This window comes from Pituophis catenifer, unplaced genomic scaffold (genome assembly GCF_029215685.1).
Source record: "Pituophis catenifer annectens isolate HBS135680 unplaced genomic scaffold, rPitCat1.0.hap2 SCAF_12, whole genome shotgun sequence".
NCBI classification, from domain to species: Eukaryota; Metazoa; Chordata; class Lepidosauria; order Squamata; family Colubridae; genus Pituophis; species Pituophis catenifer.
The window spans coordinates 17,392,407-17,415,400 of record NW_027256892.1 but is presented as its reverse complement, the minus strand read 5'-3'; the positions used below and the strand labels follow the sequence as shown (position 1 = coordinate 17,415,400).

The window sequence follows — 22,994 nt, the reverse complement described above, 5'->3', positions numbered from 1 at the left end:
GCTATCATGTCGCCCTTAATTCTTTTTTTCTTTAGAGTAGCCAAACCCAAATCCTGCAGCCATTCTTCGTATGTTTTAGTCTCCAGGACTTTGATCATCTTAAACTGAATTTGGGACACGTGTGTCAAAAGGTGAAACACTGCAATGTTTTGGATGCCACGCATACGTAATTTTATGCTCGATCCTCGCTTTTATGACATTCACAGGTCTGTAAAGCGAAGAAAAGCTGAAGGAAGATCATAAGCACTGTCGCCATTTCCGTTTCACTTAGCAACCACTTTGCTTAATGAACAAGCTAAAAAAAAAAGTTGCTATAAAAGGTGTACCTCTATAGCAAACAGAGTAACACCTGTGGGATAGAATAAGCAACAGAAAACTGATCCGTTTTGCAAAAAAATACTATGATTTGGACTATCTCCACTTGCCCCATTAAGTAGAACCATTTCTTTTTTTAAAAAAATAAGTTTACAATATTCAAAGCACCAGCTCCACGTGCGGTTAGCAACCACATCACGAGATAGCTGGGTGTCCGTTGAAACGCAGAGGTGCCAAAGAGCAGGGACAAAGATTACAGCTCCCCATAGCAAATGGCTATTTTAATGTTATTTTGTTGTGCTGAGGCCAGAATATTTTCTCTCCCCGGGAGCCAGATGCAACAACAGCATATTTTATTATAGGCTGATTTTCATAGGTGGAATTACATTGTGGGTTATCATTTGGCCTTTCAGGCGAGTGGTTAATTGGGTTTAGAAGCGGCTCTACAAATGGCTTACAATAGGTACATCCCATGTTTTATTTAATTATTGTGTTATGTATGGGAGAGCCTTCGGCAAAAGAATGTCTCATAGCAGCAGCAGGGCTGAAAACTCTGCTGTTTTATAACCTCACCGCCTGCTGGCTCATGCCGGCCGCCTCTTCTCTGCATTCTCATTTAATCATTAAGGCTTATATTGGTTCAACGAATTCCAGGGTTGTTGCTTAAGGCTGCTATCAGCTCTGAAGCTGGCCTGACTGAGGCCATTTTGAGACTTCAGCACAGAGAAGGGGGGGGGAATAGAGAGAGTTGGTAGTCAAAACAAAATACTTTCTCTTGGGAACCAAGGTCATTCCTGCAGGTGCTTGGAAGGAGGGAACTGGAGTCACCTAGCAACCGGACAGTATCCTGATTGGACCATGTGACTGATTGTTTTGAGAAAATGAAGAACTTTTACTTTTAATTAGGTGAAAACCGCCGGACTAATCAGAGTCGGTTTTCACCAGCTTGTGCCAATGTGACATATCCAATAAATTTATTCATTGAGGAAACCACTTGCCTCAGTTTTGTTTGCTATAGGCATGTTTCTTGGAAACCTGACAGCTGCATGTAATACAGGACGTCCTTGACTTACAACAGGTTCATTTAGTGACCGTTCAAAGTTACAACGGCACTGCAAAAAGTGAGTTATGACCATTTTTCACACTTATGACCGTTGTAGCATCCCCACGGTCACGCTATTTACCTTTGGATGCTTGACAACTGACTCACATTTATGATGGTTCGAGTGTCCCCTTTTGCGACCTTCTGTCAAGCCAAATCAACGGGGAAACCAGATTCACTTAACAACCATTTTACCAATTGAACGAATGCAGTGATTTACTCAACTGTGGCAAGAAAAGTCATATAACGGGGCAAAAGTTAAGAATAACTTTTAAGTGTTGACATAATACTTAACAACATAAATTTTGGGCTCAGTTGTGGTCGTACATTGAGGACTACCTCTAGTCGGTAGAGTTGGTCCTCACAATCACAAGTGAGCCCAAAATTTCTGTCACTAAGCGAGGCTGAGCGAGTCACGCCCAGTTTTAGGACATTTTTGGCCATGGTTCTTAAGCAAATTACAAGCAAATGTAGTTGTTAAGCAAATCATGTAGTCATTAAGCGAATCTGACTTCCTCATTGGTAGCTTGTCAGAAGCCACTTCAGAAGATTGCAAATAGCGATCACATGACCTGAGGATGCTCCAACAGTTATCAATGCACACCAAATTTTGATCCACATGACCACAGGGATGCTGTGACGGTCATAAGTGCAAGAAGTGGTTGTAAATCGCTTTTTAGTGCTATTGTAACTTTGAAGGATCACAAAATGCGTCATAAGTCAAGGACCATCTGTGTATAGCCATAGGCTCTATAATGTAATTTACTATACACAAAGAGGAAGAAAAGTGTGCCATAATAAAGCATGGGGGCAGGTAGATAATTAGTAGAAATATACATTTTCTGACTGTAGAAATGTATATAATCCATGGATAGTGGAGATGAACCTTGTGTTTGTGTGTGTGTTGTTTGTTTAAATACGCTGTTATGCAAAATGCTTGGGTTTTCTCTCACTAAATCCCCGTCCTCGTGGTATACACTAGGCTTCTGCAAATGTTGATATTTGTAATCTGCAGAGAGCCGTGGAGGAATGAAATGAGTTAAGGAAAAAGGAGATGTGCTAAAACATTACCGCCTTTGGCTTCAACATTATTGCAGACTTGTTCAAAACGCAAGCACAAAGAGCAACTGCTGGATCGGTCTGGAAACATTAGAAAATGCAGCGATGACACAGCTCCCTCCCAGAGGCTTTCTATTTTAAATTTAGCTGTTATATTCAGCATCTCACGAGGTGCCTCTGATCACGATGGTTGTTTTTTTTTTTTTTTTTTTTAGTTCAGCACTAAAATTTTGCAAAATCATTTGGGAGGGGCGGCTCCAAAATATTTGCACGGACCCACTGAATGCTATGTCAACCCTGAAGCTGATCTGACCGAAGCCATTTTTTGACAGCTTCGATGTTGCCGCATTGGAGCTGAGGGATAGGTAGTGGGGATTTTTTTTTTTTTTTTTTTTTTTTAATTTGATTTATATGCCGCCCTTCTCCGGAGACTCAGGGCGGCTCACAATGTGCTCAGCAATAGCCTTCATACTTTTGTATATTTTATACAAAGTCAGCTTATTGCCCCCACAAACTGGGTCCTCATTTAACCTACCTTAGAAAGGATGGAAGGCTGAGTCAACCTTGAGCCTTGGAGAAATTCGAACCAGCAGTAAATTGCAGGCAGCTGTGTTAATAACAGGGTGCTTTAAACCACTGTAGTACCAAGGCTCTTTAAGGTAGCTGGGTTCTTGTAGCCAAAACAAAATACTTTCTCTTGGGAACCAAGGACATTCTCATGCCTGGTCGGAAGAAGGGGGTGCGATGTCACCCGGCAACTAGACAGCGCCGTGATTGGACCATGTGACTGATGTTTTGAGAAAGTGACAAACTTTTACTTTTAATTCGGTGAAAACCAACCACAAATGTGGCAAGGAAAGTGTTGTGGCCCGCCAGTGGCCTGCGCGGATTGTGGCTGATCCCGACAACGAGGAGGCTGGTGTGGTGTCGCACCAGCAGCCTGCGCAGCCGGCGCTCACATAGGACAGCGAGGAGGCTGAAGAGGATGTGGTGCCAGAGGCAGAGACTCAGCTAGGGCCTTCAGAACCTCCAGAGGCTCCTTCCAGTGGAGAGAGTGAAGTGGAGGGGCCTCTCCTCAATGCTCGGGCACGCAGGGCTGCCAAAAGGCAGGAGTGGCTACTCAGGAGGAGGAGGTCTCCTCGAGAGTAAGGCTTGAGGATAATTGGCCACTCCCTTAGGCTATTTAAGTCACATGCCGTTAGTAAGTTTCTTGCTAGAAACAACTTGTAATTATCAACAGAGCGTTTTTGGAAAAGTCTTATCTTGCTTTCTGGGCTGGTTGCCAACTTTTGCCGGACTTTGGTTTATTCTTGCTACTTAATAAATTTGATAAGGACCGTTGGTGTGTGTCTATATCCTCGGGAATCCGGAGCTGGGGCAGAACAGAAAGTCGTAAAATAGGGCAAAGCTTACTTAACAAATTTCTTACTTATCAACATAAATTCTGGGCTCAATTATGGTCGTAAGTCGAGGACTACCTGCAATCAAACGTAGAGTCATCGTTCTGAAGTTCCGTCAAAACAAACCATGAAAAAAAGCCCACTATTTTATGTCACCAATACGAAATAACTGCTGGTTATAAAACAAGGTACTCAGCCATTCAAAACACACTCAAAACACACACAAACCACTCTCTTCTAAGCCACTAAAGTGATACATGATTAGGTTATGTTCTGTTCAATTACACTACTTACTACGTTCGTAAAGCCTTAATTAGTTTCAGACGAGTTCATGATTGTAAAAGGCTCCACATTGCTCAGGTTATTAGAATTTCTAGAACTGGCAATAATGAAAAATGAATTTATCTCTTAAGAGTCAAACGCTTTCAATTACTCCGGAATTAATTTGGTTGGCTAACTATCTTATTTGCACAGGATTTGCCAAAGGAAGAAAAAAAAAAAGGTAAATATTAATAGAAAGGCAGATTTTAAATCTGCTCTTTGCCAACCTAGGCATGCTTGTGCCATTCATGGAATAGGGTCTCCTTGCAAGAGATGATTCTTCCTGTCCCTTAATTTTTGTTACCTTGGAATAAAACATTGGTTTGATTAGATGAGAGACACTTGATTCATCCCATCCCACAGAAAAGGTGGGTGGTATGAGCAAACAGCTTTTGTCGCTTCCATCTGTGGCAAATGGATTATTTGATAAATAAATTTATTATAATCGGTATTGAGGGAAGATCCCCCTCTCCTAGAAGAATGAAATATTTTGAGAAATATTAAAAAGGCAGAATATTATATTTCCCTGGATGAGAAATGGAGAAATGGAGGCAGCCCCCACCTTTCTTATAATAGCCCCCAGCAGTTATTTTGTACCCATTAAGAAAGACTGGGCCAGCCTATCTACAAGACAAAAGACCTTCAGCTCCAGGATGATGGGATTAAGACATGACCCTCGAGGACATAATAGGATTAACCCATCTAACAGCACTGCACAATCTCCAAAGGACATTGCATCAGAGTCCAAAGTTCAACCAAACCTGGGAGCTCAGACAACCTACAGAGCCAGCTATGACCCCTACAACAGCCAATAGAATACATGTTCTTGCACAGGAACAGGAAGCTCAAGTGCAAAGCCCAAGAGAAGGTATAAATAGCCTCTCAACTCAATATTTCGCTGTGCCCTTAAGACCCTACTGTTTCGCCAGGCAGGGCTAACTATGTAATTATTTTAAATTGGGAGTTTTAAATTGGGGTTTTTAATCCGGGCCGAAATTGTGTAATATTTTTAATAATTTTAAATTTTGATATTTGTATATTTTTTGTATTAATAGGCGGTACACCGCCCCGAGTCCTTCAGGAGAGGGGCGGTATAGAAATAAAATTATTATTATTGGTTAATCTTTAGTGAGATTCACAGCCTTTGAGGCTGGTTAATAGCTCAGCAGCTCGAGTCCTAACCAAGGACCTAGGAACTGTTAAGGTATCGTCGGAGGATGTAAGCTGTTCCGAGTAAGGTGGTTTTTTGTAGAGTCAAAATGTTCAAGTCCGGCAAATTTAGAATTTCTAAATAGCGGGGTAGCCCTTTGGGTATTGCTCCGAGGGCTCCAATTACAATCGGGACAACACACGATTTCTTTTTCCACAGTCGCTCAACTTCAATTTGTAAGTCCCGGTACTTTGTGATTTTTTCTTGCTGCTTATCTTCAATCCGGGCGTCACCAGGTATTGCAATGTCAATGAACCATACTTTTTTCTTTTCAACTATTGTTATGTCAGGTGTGTTGTGGACCAAGTGCCTGTCAGTCTGAATCCTAAAGTCCCACAAGATCTTGAGTTTCTCATTCTCTAAAACTTTCTCAACCTGATGTTCCCAGTGGTTTTTGCTGTACTCAAATCCAAACTTCTGGCACAATTTTCAGTGAATGATCTTAGCAACGCGGTCATGGCGTTGTAGGTAGTCAGTTTGTGAAATTTTGCTGCACCCACTGATCAGGTGGTCGACTGTCTCATCTTTCTCATTGCAGAGGCGGCATTTGCTGTTGGTGGTAACATGTTGAATTTTTGCCTTCATGCCGTTTGTGGCTAGGGCTTGTTCTTGAGCTGCCAAAATAAAGCTTTCTGTTTCTTTTTTCAGTACTCCTGATCTTAACCAGTTCCAAGTTAGTTTCTGGTCAGTTTTGCCATAATAATAATAAATAATAAATAATAATAAATAATAATAATAATAATAATAATAAGGAGGAGGAGGAGGAGGAGGAGGAGGAGGAGGAGGAGGGGGAGGAGGAGGAGGAGGAGGAGGAGGAGGAGGAGGTCAGCTGCCCAGGACCTCAAGCCCATGTGGTTCTGCTTCATCATTAAACCATCTTTCGAATCAGCCTCCATGTTTCCGGTGTCTTTCTCCCGGCTTGGAACTGAACCAGATGGATGTTTCTTCCCACAGTATGATTTCAGATTTGGCTATTTTGAGAGTTTTTTCCCCTACATTTTGAGGTTCTCTAAGTTAGGCTACAGTCCCTCTATTCTTTCCTGAGTTGGTAGTTTCCATCAATGGTTGTAAGGGGAGTAGAAGCCCAGTTCAATGGAGTCTCAGTTGCGTTGTACCCCAAGGCATAATCTCCTTCCTCCTACTCTACCCTACATCATAAAAGGACATCTGCTGGCTAATGATAGTTAGCCCTCGACTTATGACCGTAATAGAGCCTGACCCTCAATTGTAAATTGTGACTGTTGCGTAAAATTTTACCTTTTTTAAAAAACAAACTCCAGTCATCAAGCAAACCAATGGTTTGCTACGGAAGCAGTTCTGCCTGAAACCTGGTTTTCTACAAAATAAAACATGGTCGTGCAACCACAGGATGCTGCAGACATAAATGCAGCCAGATTGTTGAGCATCTGAAATTTAGTGTGGGGTGGGGAACGCAAACAGTTCCAAAACAAACAGAGTTTATTAGAACAGCTGAGAACTAACTCATTCTCAGCATAGTCCAAACTAAATCAGAGCAAACTCTTCATAACACAAATTCTTCAGTCTAATCACCAACCTTGGTATAATTAGGCAAACTGCCAAAGGCTTCTCTTGGCAAAAGTTCAAAAGCAGAAGATGCCGACCTGAGATAAGTGCAGCAAGACTATCAACGTTGTTTTCCAGCAAAGAGGCCAAGAGCCGTTGCTACTCTTTTAAGCCTTATGGGAGGGGCCAGTCATCTCTTGGCCCTACTCCTGAGTTGTCCTCTTTGCTTTCGCTGCTCCTTCCTTCTGGCAGCTCCTCTCATGTGTGCACTAGGAACAGGCTCCTCCTGTTCCTCTGCCTCTCTGCTGTCAGCCTCTGGAGGCTCCGGAGTCCGCACATCACTCCCTGATGGCCCTGGCCGTATCTCAGCCTCCGACGCCGAGCCCTCATCCGGGCCTTCTCCAGCCTCCAGGATTGCCCATGTTCTTCCTCAGCCTCATCGCTGTCCGACTCCGCTGCCAGCTCCACAGGCTGATGGCGAACCACAACAAGGTCATACTTAACCCAAGATAGCGCCTTCATTTCAATGACTAGTTTTTAAGCTGAAGTTCACCTGTACACAACTTTTTACATCCAGATGTAGATGTCATGAAAACATGGATATCTTGAGTGGAAGCAGTTAGGATCTGGATGGTAGAAACAAGTCTGGCATCCAAACAAGATGCCAGTTAACTCCGGACAGGACTGCATTCCCTCTGAAGCAGATCTGTCAACTTGAGTGACGTCTTGGATTCACTGCTACCCCTTGATAAGTAGACAGAGGCTGGATCAGAGAACCTTCATTCAACTTTGGCTGATGTGCTTCCTGTAGCCCTATCTGGAATGGGAGACCTTGGCAAGCGCCACACGTTTATGGCCAGGCGATTCAACTCCAGGTAGTCCCCGACTTACAAGTTCATTTAATGACCGTTCGAAGTTATAACGACACTGAAAAGTCACGGTCACACTGATGACTGTTCCCCGTGGTCACATGATCAAAATTCAGACTCTTGGCCACTGGCTCCTATTTATGACGGTCCCAGGGTCATGTGATCACTTTTTGCACCCTCCTGGCAAGCGAAGCCAATGGGGAAAGCTAGATTCACTTAATAGCCATGTTACTGATTTAATAACTTCAGTGATTTACTTAGCAACTGGGGGAAGAAAGTTCGTAAAATGGGGGGGGACTCACTTAACTCGCTGAGCAACATAAATTTTGGGCTCCATGAAGGTCGTAAGTCGAGGACCACCTGTACTGTACCGCAGGTGGCAAAAGAGCTGCCTTTGAAAACCTCTGGGAGCTGTAATTGGGATAAAACATAATAGCTCCTTTGCTGGAGAATAAGAGGTTGTCATAGCTACGTAAACTCTGTGCTAGAAACCGTGATGGCTTTCTGAACGCAATTCAAACAGCCTAACCTACAGCATCGTATCTGACAAAGATACCTTAGGACAACCTTCCCCATGTATCCAGTGTAGGTTCGCTGGCAAAATTTCTTAATGTCCCTTCCTCACCAATACCAAGAGGTTAAGAAGGCAGGGGCTTTTGCGCAAGAGGCTGTTGTGGGGACCCTATGTCGCGCAATAGCCTTTCCTCCAGCTCTCACCAGGCCCCCACCCCCAGCTTTCTATGACCTTTCAGAAGCTAATAAAATAATTGTTTGCAGAGCATTTGGGAGATGGTGGAGGACTATCAATGGCAGCACATTATATATTGCATCGCTGTCTTTGTTTCGGTAGTTTTAATCGTTAGCACATTGCTAACAATTTTATGCAAATTTCAGCAATACATAAAATACGTGACAAAGGAAACTGCTAGTACTGCCCTCTTAGGCATGGACAGCAGTATTTGGCCTATCCACTTTTAACACCAAGAAGCTGTCAGATTATGAAATGGTTTTTTTTTTAATGTAAGTTCCCTTGATTTTTATAGCACTGTAGTGGAAAGACAAGATATTTATTTATTTTAGGAAGTTTATATCGCCTATTTGCACATGGCAACTCAATATATTATACTATATATATATATATATATATATATATATATATATATATATATATATATATGTATATATATATATGTTTTTCTTCTAGCCAGGTTTTCCCTACGTAACCAAGGTTTTTTGTAGCTCCAGCTCAAACCTGGCTAGAAGAAAAACACACATAAACCCTACGAAGACGTAAGAAAATTGATACATACATACATACATACATACATACATATATATATATATATAAAACTAATACCCTACTTCCCCGAAAATAAGACATCCCCTGATAATAAGCCCAATCAGGCTTTTGAGCCCATGAGCTAAAATAAGCCCCCCCTAAAAATAAACCCTCCCCGAAAATATTTAAAACGCATACGCAGCTGGTCCCCGCCATTTCCTCTGGTTTCCTCCACGCACCCCAAAATAATAAGACCTCCCTGAAAATAAGGCCAAGCACTTATTTTGGGGTTCAAAAAATATAAGACAGGGTCTTATTTTCGGGGGAACATGGTAAAAAAAAATCATCAAATGTATTTTCAAACCAAAAAAAAAAACCAAAACCAATTAGGACCTAAAAGCATTTGCTGATCATAATGACCCATAAGTAAAAATAAATAAATAAATGCAAAGAGCTTTTATTTTTCTAACTGCAACTCTAAATATTGATTTCTGATAAAGCACCCGTCACGTGTCTCAAGAGCAAATACCCACAACTCCCAACGTCAAGGGAAAGTTGAAAGTCCTTTTTCTCAAAAGAGGCTCCAAACCAGCCTTTTAGAAAACGACTTAGCGCGAGGCTTCCTGGATATTGGCGGGGAATTTCCAACACTGTTCAACTTGGCCATTGGGAATCATGCGGGTGGAAAGAGACAAATGGGTGTTATTTCCCAGTGCATTTTCAATGCACAGCGATGCACAATGACGCAACCATCATTATCCATCATTATAGGCCGGAGGAGCAGCATATTCAGCTTTAAAGTTCCCTGCAACCGTGGCATCTTATTACAGGCAGTCCTTGACTTACGACCATGACGGAGCCCCAAATTGACGGACCTAAGTGAGAAATTGGTTAAGCACGCTTTGCCCCATTTTACGGCTTTGGTCGCAGCTTTTGTTAAGTGAATCACCAGCAGTCCTTCAATTAGTCACACGCTTCTTAAGCGAATCTGGTTCCCCCTTGTGACTTTGTTCGTCAGAAGGTTGCAAAAGGGAATCACATGAAACCACACACACATACCACCGGGACGCTGCAACGGTCATAAATGCGAGTCACTTGTTTGGGGGGGTAAGACATTCTGTAAAATGGCTTAGCGAGGCCCGTAAAAGCACTGCAAAGCGATATATAAGTCTATTGCTATCTGAGTATCAATCGCCTGCAACGGTTACAAGTGTGAGGAACCGTCACAAGTGTGAAAAACGGTAATCAGTCCCTTTTTTTTTCCCAGTGCCGTTTGTAACTTTGGATGGTCCGTAGGCGGACTGTAGTAAGTCGAGGACTACCTGCACCAGGTAAAGCCACGCTCTGAGCCACGTGTGCACTCAACTCATGGCCCCTTCTGCAAAGAAAACACGTGTCTCCCACGAACCCCACGCCCCAATCCTTTTGCACGGGGAAGGAGCAGCGCCTATGCCCGGGTCTTGTGCAAAAGCACAGTCTCGCCTTTAACCTCGCCCGTTTGCAAACAGATCCTTGCATCCCGGGGCTTGACCTGCCAATGCCCGTATTAGCACGTGGGAACGCAACCCGGGCGCTCGCGCGCACGCGCAACCCGACCCGGGCCAGAGGCCACTCGGGACTCCCCCCTCCTGTATTTCCCCCCCCCGCCCCACCAGCCAGCCAATCAAAGAGAGGCGCCGCGAGGAGCCTCGAGAGCCCCAGTCCAAAACGGTCACTCCCGGCCGCGCCAACCACTCCGGCCCACGGGAGGGGGGGGGGAGAACGCAGGCCGGCGCGGGTCGCCGAAGGGGAAGGGAAGCCGACAGCCGGCCGGAGGGCGAAGGGTTGCAGGCGCGAAAGGACGACGAATAGCCCTCGGCGAGGGAAAGGCCCACAGCGCTGGGGAGGGGGCATTAAAATGGCTTCAACAACCCCCCCCCCGTCCAGTGAGGTGCCGGGGTCCGGACTATACCAAGCAGGGAGGGGGAGGGCCAGCTGGGGCAGCTCTTTCTCCCCCCCGTCTGGGGCGGATGGGGTATCCCGATTAGGGCAGGGAGGGGGAAGCGGACTGTACCTCTCCGGCAGGGAGGGGGGTATGGCAGCGCCCTACACCTCTTTCCCCACCCGCGGGAGCAAACGGTTTGTCCCGATCCCGGCGCCATCTTGGGTGCGACTAAAACAACAACCCCTGAAAACCCTTTACGGGGCCTTGCCGAAACCCTGAGCCAAACTCATTCTCCGGGCCGGTCCATCGTTTTACCTGAAGGGGTTCGGTGACGGTTTCGTGTCCAGGCCGGTTCCCAGGGCCTCACCACAGATCATCCCCGCCCACCTGTCCTCACCTCACAATGGTAGCTGCAGAACGGGGGGGGGCGGGAGGGGGGAAAGAAAGACCGCCCATGAGTCATTAGAATAATCTGCTTAGCAACAGCTGCCAAGGCCGTGAGATGATTGGTCGACAGTCAAGCTTTTCTAAAGGAGAGATTCCAAAAATATTTCCATGCAAGCCACATTAATAGCGTTCAGCAGAGACTTTAGAGAGAGAGAAAAAAATAGGGGGCGGAGGGAAGGCACACGCCTTGGATTTGGGCCTCCGTTGCCTGAGGACCAAACCCGACCAATCACAGCACAGCTCTCATCCCGTCGCCGCATTGCACTGGCGCCATCCACCAATCCCGAGCGTCCTCTCGTCCTGGCAGGCTTGAATCAACGTGGAATAATCTAGCGACCCCTGTCGGCAAAAGCGGGAGACCGTCAGGACGCGCGCATCGACCTGATGTCCGCCAGACGTATTTGAACTACAGCTCCCAGCATGCCTAGCGCGCATGCCTCCGCCGTAAAGTCTCTTTTGGGTGGGGCGACTCTGAGCTGGGCTGCAAAACTTCAGAATGCCGCTAGGTGGCAGGAAAGAGATACGGAGATCGACCTTTGGCGTCCTCTGTTGCTCGCCCGGATTTTATTTCCATCCTTGGGGGAAGAGGCTAATCCACATGCATGCTTTAATCCCAATTCCATTTCCTGCAATTATTCACCCGCAGCACCCGATAAATTCTTAGTACTCTCCGAGCTTGGCTGTTTTCATGCAGATGTTTCATTACAGTAACAGAGCTGGAAAGGATCTTGGAGGTCATCTATTTATTTATTTATTTATTTTATTAAAATTTATATGCCGCCCTTCTCCCGAAGGACTCGGGGCGGCTCACAAGTATTGTTATGGAATGATGGGACCAAACAACATTCCTGGGTCATCCAGAGACAGTTTTATTGCGCAGTTTCAGAATCAGATTTGTATCTACAATTCTGAACCAAGAAGAGCTCTGATACAACTGCTTTTATACATCTCCAAGACAAAGGATTTTGCAAGCACAGCAGTTTTCCATATATTTATTTATTTATCAAATTTCTATACCGCCCTACTCCCGGAGGGCTCAGGGCTGTGAACAGCCAAGATAAAATACAGATAATACAAACATTAAAAGTCCATTAAAATTATTAAATATTTTGGCTGAAAATTTAAAATACCCAATTTATAAAACAAATTAAACGATTTAAAGGTTTAAAAGGGAGAGTTAGGCCAGGCCAGCCTGCTGAAATAAAAATGTTTTGAGAGCACGATGAAACGTGCACAGATCCGGGATCCTCCATATCTCCGGGGGAGCTCGTTCCAGATGGTAGGTGCCCCCACAGAGAAGGCTCTCCCCCTGGGGGCTGCCAGTCGACACTGGCTGACGGCACCCTGAGAAGCCCCTCTCTATGGGAGCATACTGGTCGGTGAGAGGCTATTGGTAGCAGAAGGTGGTCTCGTAAATACCCCGGTCCAATGCCATGGAGCGCTCTAAAGGTGGTAACCAAAACCTTGAAGCGCACCCAGAAGACCACTGGGAGCCAGTGCAGCTCGCACAGGAGGGGGGTCACATGGGAGCGCCACGCCGCTCCCATAACCACCCACGTGGCCGCATTCTGGACCAGATATATGGTTAACATACATTTGTTACATTATAATTGACACTTTCTAATTACTAAATTCTTTCATTATTTTCTAGTTCATAATGTTATCTTAGCTAAACAACCTTCCTCAATTCTGTAACTGCTGATGCGTAGATTCATGGCTGCTTTTGGATAATGAGTAACTTTGTTTCAGATGGATGTCTTTGTATCCTTGACAGCTAGGCCCCTCAGAAGATATATATTACATATTCCTTGCATCCTTGACAGCTAGGCCCCTCAGAAGATATATATTACCAAGAATGGAATTTAGCAGACCTAGCGTAATTTTTAAACAAGCACATTTCTTTCTTTATAATAATGTGAATAAAGAGGGTCCTTCAATCTTCATATGCTGATCCTATACTATTCCTACATCATTCACATTAGTATAAAATGACAATAAAAATAATATCACTAAATAGCATTAAAAATCCAATTTAAAATCCCACAGTTAACTAAAAAACCCAACCAGATCAGGTGATTTGAGTAAAAAGCCAGGTCTTAAGATCTTTGCGGAAGGAACGGAGATCAGGGGCTGTCCGGAGCTCGGTGGGTAATTCATTCCAGAGGGTCGGCACGGCCACTGAGAACGCTCTCAATCTGGGGGCCACCAGCTGACATTATCTGGCCGATGGCACCCGGAGGAGGGCAGCCCTAAGTGACCGCACTGGGTGGTGGGAGGCCGGTAGGAGGTGGTCCCGCAAGTACCCCGTGCCCGTGCCATGTAGGGCATTATAGGCGAGAGCCAGCCCCTTGAAGCGGATCCGAAAGACCACCAGCAGCCAGTGCAGCTCGCGCAGGAGAGGTGTTACATGGGAGTAACGAGAAGCTCCCGTAACAACTCGCACGGCCGCATTCTGGACTAGCTGGAGCCTCCGAATGCACTCCAAGGGCAGCCCCATGTAGAGGGCATTACAGTAATCCAAACGAGAGATAATGAGAGCTTGAGTGACTGTACGGAGGGCATCCCTGTCTAGGAAAGGGCGCAACTGGAGCACCAGGCGAACCTGTGCAAAAGCCCCCCTTGTCACGGCCGTCAGATGATCTACCAAGGACAGCCGGGAATCAAGGAGGACGCCAAGATTGCGAACTCTTTCAGAGGGAGTCAGCAACTCCCTCCCATCTGCAGAGATGGGGATACTAGATCTAGTCCAACCCCCTGCTCATTTAGGAGACCTATAGTAGGGATTTGAACCACCGAATTCCCAACCTTTCTGATCGACAAGCTCAGGCTAGGTGTTATTATTATTATTATTAATTATTCCAACATCATCGGTGCTAAATGTATATGGAGATTCCCAGTCATCCAGGTCATGGTTGTCCAAAAAGTGCTTTTTTTCAAGAGGCAACTGGACTTTCTTGTTTTTTTTCTTTGAAGATTGTAGGAAGAAATATCCTTCTGGGTTCAGCTCCAAGTGGGGAAAAAGACACTGGAAACATGGAGACTGCTTGGAAAGATGGTTTAATGGTGGACAGGATCACATGGTTTGAGTTCCTGAACAGAAAAGGGGCGAGACGCAGCGAGTCCCCGGGTTTTATGCCCTCTCTTGCTTTGAACTTCCTGGGGTCCAGAAAGAGAATCCTGATTGGTTGTCTGACTCCCAGGGGGTGGGGGTCTTAGCTAGCCTTGCTGGCTGATGTAATCTTCCCAGGTGCCATGTGGCGAGTTTCTGTTGCTAGATAGGCCCTATTGTGTTGCAGATGATGGTCCATTGACAAAGATGGGAGGGAATTGAGTTTCTGCCTCTGGCCCATTGACAAAGGGTGGGGGAGCAGGAAGGTGGGAGCTGCTTCATCTTTAAAACATGCTTCTCCATTTCTCATCCAGGGAAATATATTCTGCCTTTTTAATATTTCCCAAAACATTTCATTCCTCTAGGAGAGGGGTGGGTGCTAACTTCTTACAAGACATTTCGCTTCTCATCCAAGAAGCTTCTTCAGCTCTGACTGGATGGTGGGGAATGGAAGGCTTCATATTCCTTGCAGACAGCTGGTCATCTGCATCCTTTTAGAGGGTCATTGAAGCACTTGGAGCAGGGGTGGGTTCTAATTTTTTTTACTACCGGTTTCTGTGGGCGTGGCTTATTTTGTGGGTGTGGCTTGGAGGTCATGTGACTAGATGGGTGTGGCTAGCTGGTCAGAATCATTTCTGGAAGGTCCTCGCACTTATGACCAGTCCTCGCACTTACGACCCGACTCATTTGTTTGCTTTTAACACTGATCAGTGGTAGGACGGCCCTTTGAAGCCCTGCGGTAAGAGTTTAAACAGTTTTTTTTCCCTCTAGTCAGCTGGGACTCAGGAGGCAGCAATAGATTGGGGGTGGGACCAAATAAAAGGTAAGAATAACGTGGGGGGGTGGGGGGGGAGAACCGGTTCGGTGACATCATATCGTCACTGCTACCGGCTCGGCCGAACCAGACCGAACCGGGAGGAACCCACCACTGACTTGGAGGTTTATCTGTGTCCTCAGAGTCACCTGAGTGGTGCTCCTGGTTCCTTTTTTAAATTCATTCTTCTGCATGACAGGGTATGGAATTCCCAAAGGTGCTTTTTTCAAGAGGCAACTGGACTTCCTGGTTTTTTCTTTGAACACGTTTCATTCCCCACCGTCCAGTCAGAGCTGAAGAAGCTTCTCGGATGGAGAAGTGAAAACGTCTTCGAAGAAAAACCAGAAAATCCCGTTGCCTCTTGAAAAAAAAGCACTTTTGGGATAATCTGGTGCTAATTCAAGTTATCTGAGAGATGCCTAAGGATATTTTGCTAGGAACTGTATGAATTGCAACCACTCCGATCCGTCTGTTAAAAAAAAAAAAAAAGTGCTACCAGTTAAGATGCGAACATAAAAGGCTTCCCAACTTTTAAATCTGGATCCTGTAATTCAGAATTGCACCGTTCTTGCGGTGGTGAGAATAGCCATGCTGGTTTGTGGGCGGCTGTGCTGCTCAACCATCTTTGCAAGGCTTTTGCTTTCAGGAATGCTCAAAGGGGGGAGAGGGAGGAGGAGGAGGAGGAGGAATTGGCCCTGGGCCAACCCTCCCTATCCGAAGCTTCATTGCCCATTTGCAGGACCATATGGAAAGAGGGTGATCTCAGCTATAAGAAATCTTTCCTGATTTAAAAAAAAAAAAAAACCCAACTTGTTTCTGCTTCTGTCTGCATAACAAAACCTGTGTTTAATAAATGAGGGCAGTGTTAATTTTTCTGCCATTCTTATCACTGGCTCCTGCTGGCAGTTTAAAGAAAGGTGCCTAATCTTTCCAGCACTGAGCCATTTCAGGAGTGGGCAGCTAAGCAGCACATTTAATTTTCCCCCTCCTACACAAATAGGATAGAAAGGAGGAATGGCATCAGCACGCCAAAAGAGGGAGTTTATTTTAGGGTAAAAATTGTCTACAGTAGCTCAAACAAATACTGCAGAAGCAAAGAGAAGGGAGCGAGAGAGAAAAAGAGGCTGGCGCTTAGACAAGAGACAAAGGAAAGGCAGCCGGGAAAAGCACAGGAAGGAAATCAATTCTCCGGTCTAGAAAAATAAAAGTTTTAAAGCAAACACTGATATCCGGTTTGGGACTAGAGCAGGGATGTCCAATTCTGGCAACTTTCAGACTTGTGGACTTCAACTCCCAGAATTCCATCTGTGGAGTTGAAGACCACCACAAATCTTAAAGTTGCCAAGGTTGGACACCCTTGGACTTGAGCAAGAACCCCTAAACTTTTTGCCATCACATCTCCCTTTCCTGTAACTTTAATGTGCATAAAAGGTAAAGGTTCCCCTCGCACATATGTGCTAGTCGTTCCCGACTCTAGGGACCAGTGCTCATCTCTGTTTCAAAGCCGAAGAGCCAGCGCTGTCCGAAGACGTCTCCGTGGTCATGTGGCCGGCATGACTCAACGCCAAAGGCGCAGGAAACGCTGTTCCCTTCCACCAAAGGTGGTCCCTATTTTTCTACTTGCATTTTTTACATGCTTTCGAACTGCTAGGTTGGCAGAAGCTGGGACAAGTCATGGGAGCTCACCCCATTACACGGCACTAGGGATTCGAACCGCTGAACTGCCGGCCCTTTGATCGACAAGCTCAGCATCTCCGCCACTGAGCCACTGCGTCCCATAATGTGCATACCTCCCTTAAAAATCCAAACACCAAAATGAGCAATGAAAACAATACAGTGAAACTTTGGAAAAAAATGAATTTATTGTACCAATGTAACTGAAAGATTCTTCCTGCCTCGGTCTTGTTGGAAGAAATGTCCACCTGGGTTCAGTTCCAAGTGGGGAAAAAGTCACTGGAAACATGGAGACTGCTTGAAAAATTGGTTTAATGGTGGACAGGACCGCATGATTTTGAGGTCCTGGGTTTTCAAAAGGGCACATGGGTGAGAGAGAGAGTTGGGCTTTGAATTTGAGCTTGTGTTCTGATTGGTTGTCAGACTTCCATGGGGCCATGCAGGAGTAACTTTGTAGGTTGTCTTTTGAGTCCCAGGCTTGGTTGACTCTTGCTGGGTGATGACGTAATGAAAGGGCCAATTCCTACTATCGCTCTGCCTGAAGGAGATAGATCTTTGTATGTAGAATAGGCTGGCCCTTAATGTCAAAGGGGGAGGGGGGGTGAGTTTCTTCCTCCCTTTTAGGGGAAATATTCTGCCCTTTTAATATTTCCTAACATATCTCATTTTCCTAGGAGAGGGGTGGGTGCTAACTTCCTACAGTCTCTACCAGTGGTGGGTTTCAAATTTTTTTACTACCGGTTCTGTGGGTATGACTTGGTGGGCGTGGCAGGGGAAGGATACTGTAAAATCTCCATTCCCTCCCCAATCCAGGAGAAGGTTACTGCAAAATCCCCATTTCTTCCCAATAAGCTGGGATTTGGGAGGCAGAGAATAGATGGGGGCAGGGCCAGTCATAATTTTTACTACCAGTTCTCCGAACTACTCAAAACGTCTGCTACCGGTTCTCCAGAACCTGCTGAAACCCACCTCTGGTCTGTACCTTCCCCAAGGAGATCCACCTCAGAGTCTGGGAAGTTCTGGGCTTAGACTAGGATCCTGGTTTGATGGTGGTCTTGCATAAACAGCAAGAGTGGGACCTTTGGCTAACATCTGACCAGAATAACTGGCTTCCATCACCACTACTCCATCCCAGGAGCAAGTATTAGAAGGGGGACAAAGCCATCGCCTTGTAGAAACTTCCTCTTTGGCAGACTTAAAAAGTTGATCGGCCTTCCCCTGGCCAAGATGTTATTTATGAGGAAGGGGGGAACCAACCAATTAGCCATCCTCCAGCTGGTGGGCAAGGCTAGTATGTACCTACCCTTCAACTGTTTCTGCAGTGTAAAGGAATAGTTCTCAATTTACGACTACAATTGAACCCAAGAATTCCATTGTTGAGCGAGGCAGTTGTTTTTTGTTTTTTTTAATTTGATTTATATGATGCCCTTCTCCGGAGACTCAGGGCGGCTTACAATGCGTTAAGCAATAGCCTTCATCCTTTTGTATATTTATACAAAGTCAGCTTATTGCCCCCACAACTGGGTCCTCATTTCACCTACCTTAGAAAGGATGGAAGGCTGAGTCAACCTTGAGCCTTGGCAAGATTCGAACCTGCAGTAATTACAGGCAGCTGGTCTTAATAACCAGCTTAATAACAGGGTGCCTTAGACCACTGTACTACCAAGGCTCTTTAAGTTGTTAAATGAGTTTTGCCCCATTTTATTTATTTATTTATTTATTTATTTATTTATTTATTTATTAGTTTGATTTATATGCCACCCTTCTCCGGAGACTCAGGCCGGCTTACAATGCGTTAAGCAATAGCCTTCATACTTTTGTATATACCTGCTTAGTAGGGCTTTTTGCCCCCCCAGCGGTGTTCTTTTTTATACAAAGTCAACTTATTGCCCCCACAATCCGGGTCCTCATTTTACCTACCTCGGAAGGATGGAAGGCTGAGTCAACCTTGAGCCTGGTGAGATTTGAACTTACAGTAATTGCAGGCAGCTGGTGCTACTTACCAGCACTTTAGTCCGCTGTGCCACCAAGGCTCTTCTTTTACCATCATTTTGCCACATTTGTTAAGTAAATCACTGCAGTTGTTAAGTGAATCATGCGGTCGTTAAGCAAATCTCGCTCCCCTCTCTCCTCCCCCATTGACTGTTTGTTAGCAGCCAGTTGAAAAAGTTACCAACAGTGATCACAAGGCTACCAGGACAGTGCAACTGTGATAAATACCAGTTGCCAAGTGCCCAAATTTTGATCATGTGACTATGGAGAAGCTGCAGAATAACAGAGTTGGAAGGGACCTTGGAGGTCTTCTAGTCCAACCCCCTGCTTAGCCAGGAAACCCTACACCACTTCAGACAAATGGTTATCCAACCTCTTCTTAAAAACTTCCAGTGTTGGAGCATTCACCACTTCTGGAGGAAAGTTGTTCCACTGATTAATTGTTCTCACTATTGGGAAATTCCTCCTTAAGTTCTAAATTGCTTCTCTCCTTGATTAGTTTCCACCCATTGCTTCTTTTCCTGCCTTCAGGTACTTTGGTGAATAGGTTGACCCTCCTCTGTGGCAGCCCCTGAGATAATAGAACACTGCTAACATATCAACAATCGTGTTACTTTTTATTGTCCCGTTGTAACTTCAAATGTTCACTAAACCAAACGGTTGCAAGTCAAGGACTCTCTGTAATGAAAAATATCAATCAGAAGACACTAATTTATTATTTTATCCAACAGGCTAAATCCCCAATGAACCCCCGGCTCAGGGCATGGACCTATTTACTCAGCTTTCTTTTTTTTCTGTCTAAATCAGTGTTTCTCAACCTTGGAAGCTTGAAGATGGGTGGACTTCAACTCCCAGAAACCCCCAGCCAGCAGAGCCTTGGTGGCACAGCAGACTAAAGTACTGTTAACTAACACCAGCTGCCTGCAATTACTGCAAGTTCAAATCTCACCAGGCTCAAGGTTGACTCAGCCTTCCATCCTTTCGAGGTAGGTAAAATGAGGACCCGGTTTGTGGGGGCAATAAGCTGACTTTGTATAAAAAAAGAACACCGCTTAGGGGGGGGCCGAAAGCCCTACTAAGCAGGTATATACAAAAGTATGAAGGCTATTGCTTAACGCATTGGAAGCCGCCCTGAGACTCCAGAGAAGGGCGGCATATAAATCGAACCAATAAATAAACAATAAATAAATAAAACCTCTGCCTTTTCAGTTTTTCCCTTACAAAAGAAAGCAAGCCTAGCTGTTTTAGACAGATGGGCTGTTGCAATATTTTCAGGATCAGACTCAATAAAGATAATAGAAGTTAAAGATTTAAATATATCTCTCTTTAATCATAATAGGCATTCTATATTCGCTGAATATTCAAGATAGAAGCAAGAAAAATGGGGAGGATGGCTCCTTATATATACAAGGGGTGGAGCCAGGAATGGGAGTGGTAAAATATGAATACATTAAAGTCCAAAGAATAAGTTAACCCCTGATGTTCCATATATACATTATTTACACATTAGAGAATAAGGCATTTACATCTGACAAATCCCCCTCTAAATGCCGGTTCGTTATACAACACCAGTTACATTCAGATTCAGGACAATATAATACATATAATTTAGAAGTTAAATATTTGTGTTGTTTAGAAGGTAAGGGTTTTGTTAATATATCAGCTAATTGTTCAGAAGTATCACAATGTATTGCTTTGATGAATCCGTCTTGAGATAGTTGTCTTACGTGCTTAAATTTTATATCAATATGCCTGGACCTTTGTCCAATTGCATCGGATCTAGATATTTCAATGGCCGCTTTATTGTCTTCATGCATAATAAATGGTAAAGTAGGTTTCTTCCAAACATCTGTGATCAAATCATTGAACCATACAAGGTTATTTGCAGCTTTAGACAAGCAAACATATTCCGCTTCTGTGGTAGAAGTGGCTACCAGTTCTTGTTTACCAGTATACCAGTAAACTGGACAATCGTTCAATAGAAAAACATAACCAGAGGTACTCTTTCTGCATGATGTATCACCAGCCCAATCCGCATCAGCATAACAAGTAATTTTTGGTTCTTTGTCATTATTTGGTTCCAATATTAAACAAAAATCTAATGTACTTTTCAGATATCTTAAAATTCTTTTGACAGCTTCCCAATGATACAAGGTTGGTTTGCTAACATATCTTGACAATAAATTGAGAGGTAATGCAATATCTGGCCTAGTCCAATTAGATATATAAAGGAGTGAACCTATAACTGATCTGTAAAATGTGTTGTCTTTAAACTCAGGGGAAGATTCATCAGTGTTTCTAAGAAAATCAGTTTGCATAGGTGTGTCACATGTTTTGGCATTATTTAAGTTACATTTGTTTAGGAGTTCAATGATTTTATCTTTCTGAGTAAGTTTGAATCCCCTTTTAGTTTTGTTAATTTGTACACCAAGGTATTTATTCACTCTACCTAGTGATTTCAATGAGAAATGTTCGTTTAACTTATTTACAAAGATTTCCCTGCTCTCTTTAAGCTTTCCAATATATAAAATATCATCCACATAAATTAATACAAATTCAATATGATCATTACTCTTTTTTACAAAGAAACAGTTATCAGCAGTGGTGGCGTTGAAATCCATGGTCTTAAGTACTTTTACCAAACAATCGTACCATCTTTTGCCAGATTGCTTCAATCCGTACAGACTCTTATTTAATAACCAAATTTCGTTCTTATTAGTGTATTGACTGTGTGGTGCTCTTACATATATTTCCTTATCTAATTTTGCGTGTAAGTATGCAGTCTGTATGTCATATTGAAACACGTCCAGATTGAGTGCAGATGCTACTACAAGAGCTGTTTTGACACTCTCTGTTCTCACTGTTGGTGAATAAGTGTCAGTATAGTCTTCTGGATATTTTTGTGCATAACCTTGTGCAACTAGTCTGGCCTTGTATAAGGTATTACCTCCTTCCAAATTCTTAATTTTATAAATCCACCTGGTACCTATAATTGTTTTATCCTTAGGTGCGATCGCAGGTGTGAATACATTTAATCCTTGTAAACTTTCCATCTCTTTTTCCATAGCTAGTTCCCATTTTTCTCTTTCTTCACGGGGAAGTTTCAATACTTCCTCATATGTATTAGGTGTTATTTGTTCTCCATCCATATGCATTATGTAATCTTTGTATTTATTTGGTATTTGGTTTCTATTGTTTCTAATATTTCTTTCAGGTTTGCTATGGTTGTCATGCAAATATCTGGCTTCCTTTTTTGTTAATGTGTCTGTCTTTATTTTATGCTGACTATTTGTCCAAGTTTTGGTTTTGTTCTTACTTTTGTTAATATTTTGATTTTCTGTTGTTCCTTCCTCGCAAGATATATTATCTTTGCTTTTATTAGGAAATATTTCATTAAGGTGCAATTTAGACCAATTGGCCTGCTCATGGAACACAGCTGTTCTGGATACTATAAATTTGTTATTACTATCAATGAATCTGTACCCTTTGGTTCCAGTTTCGTATCCCATGAATCTTAATCTCCTGGATACGTTTTCTCCCTTTCTCCTCAATTGTTTAGGTATGTGTACGTCTGCAGTAACTCCAAATATGTGCATGTGTGCTAATTTGGGTTTTCTATTGTACATCACCTCATATGGTGTCTTATTCACAATACTGGACCATGTTCTATTTTGAGTGTAATTTGAATAATGTAAGGCTTCTGACCAAAATTGTTTGCCTAAACCAGCATCCTCTAATGTGCATCTAATCATGGTTTGTAGTGTGGAATTCTTTCTCTCTGCAATCCCATTTTGAAATGCAGAAAATGGATTGGACGTGAAATGTAGCATCCCTCTATCCTTTAACCATTGGGAGAATTCTTTAGACATGAATTCACATCCCCTATCTGTCATAATTTGTTTTATTCTGATATTATGCTGTGTTTCTATGCGTTTGTAGAATTCCTTAAATTTCT

General features: G+C 43.8%; 1 protein-coding gene across 1 annotated transcript in view; it reads right to left on the bottom strand.

The window, feature by feature from the left end:
• The window catches only part of PRDM10 (PR/SET domain 10), a 66,504-nt gene extending 55,098 nt beyond the window's left edge, over positions 1-11,406 (bottom strand). Inside the window, exon 1 of the mRNA XM_070952274.1 lies at positions 11,319-11,406. The gene's annotated coding sequence lies outside the window, so the exon portion shown is untranslated. The remainder of the gene's footprint in view (positions 1-11,318) is intronic.
• Between the last annotated feature and the right edge of the window lie 11,588 nt (positions 11,407-22,994).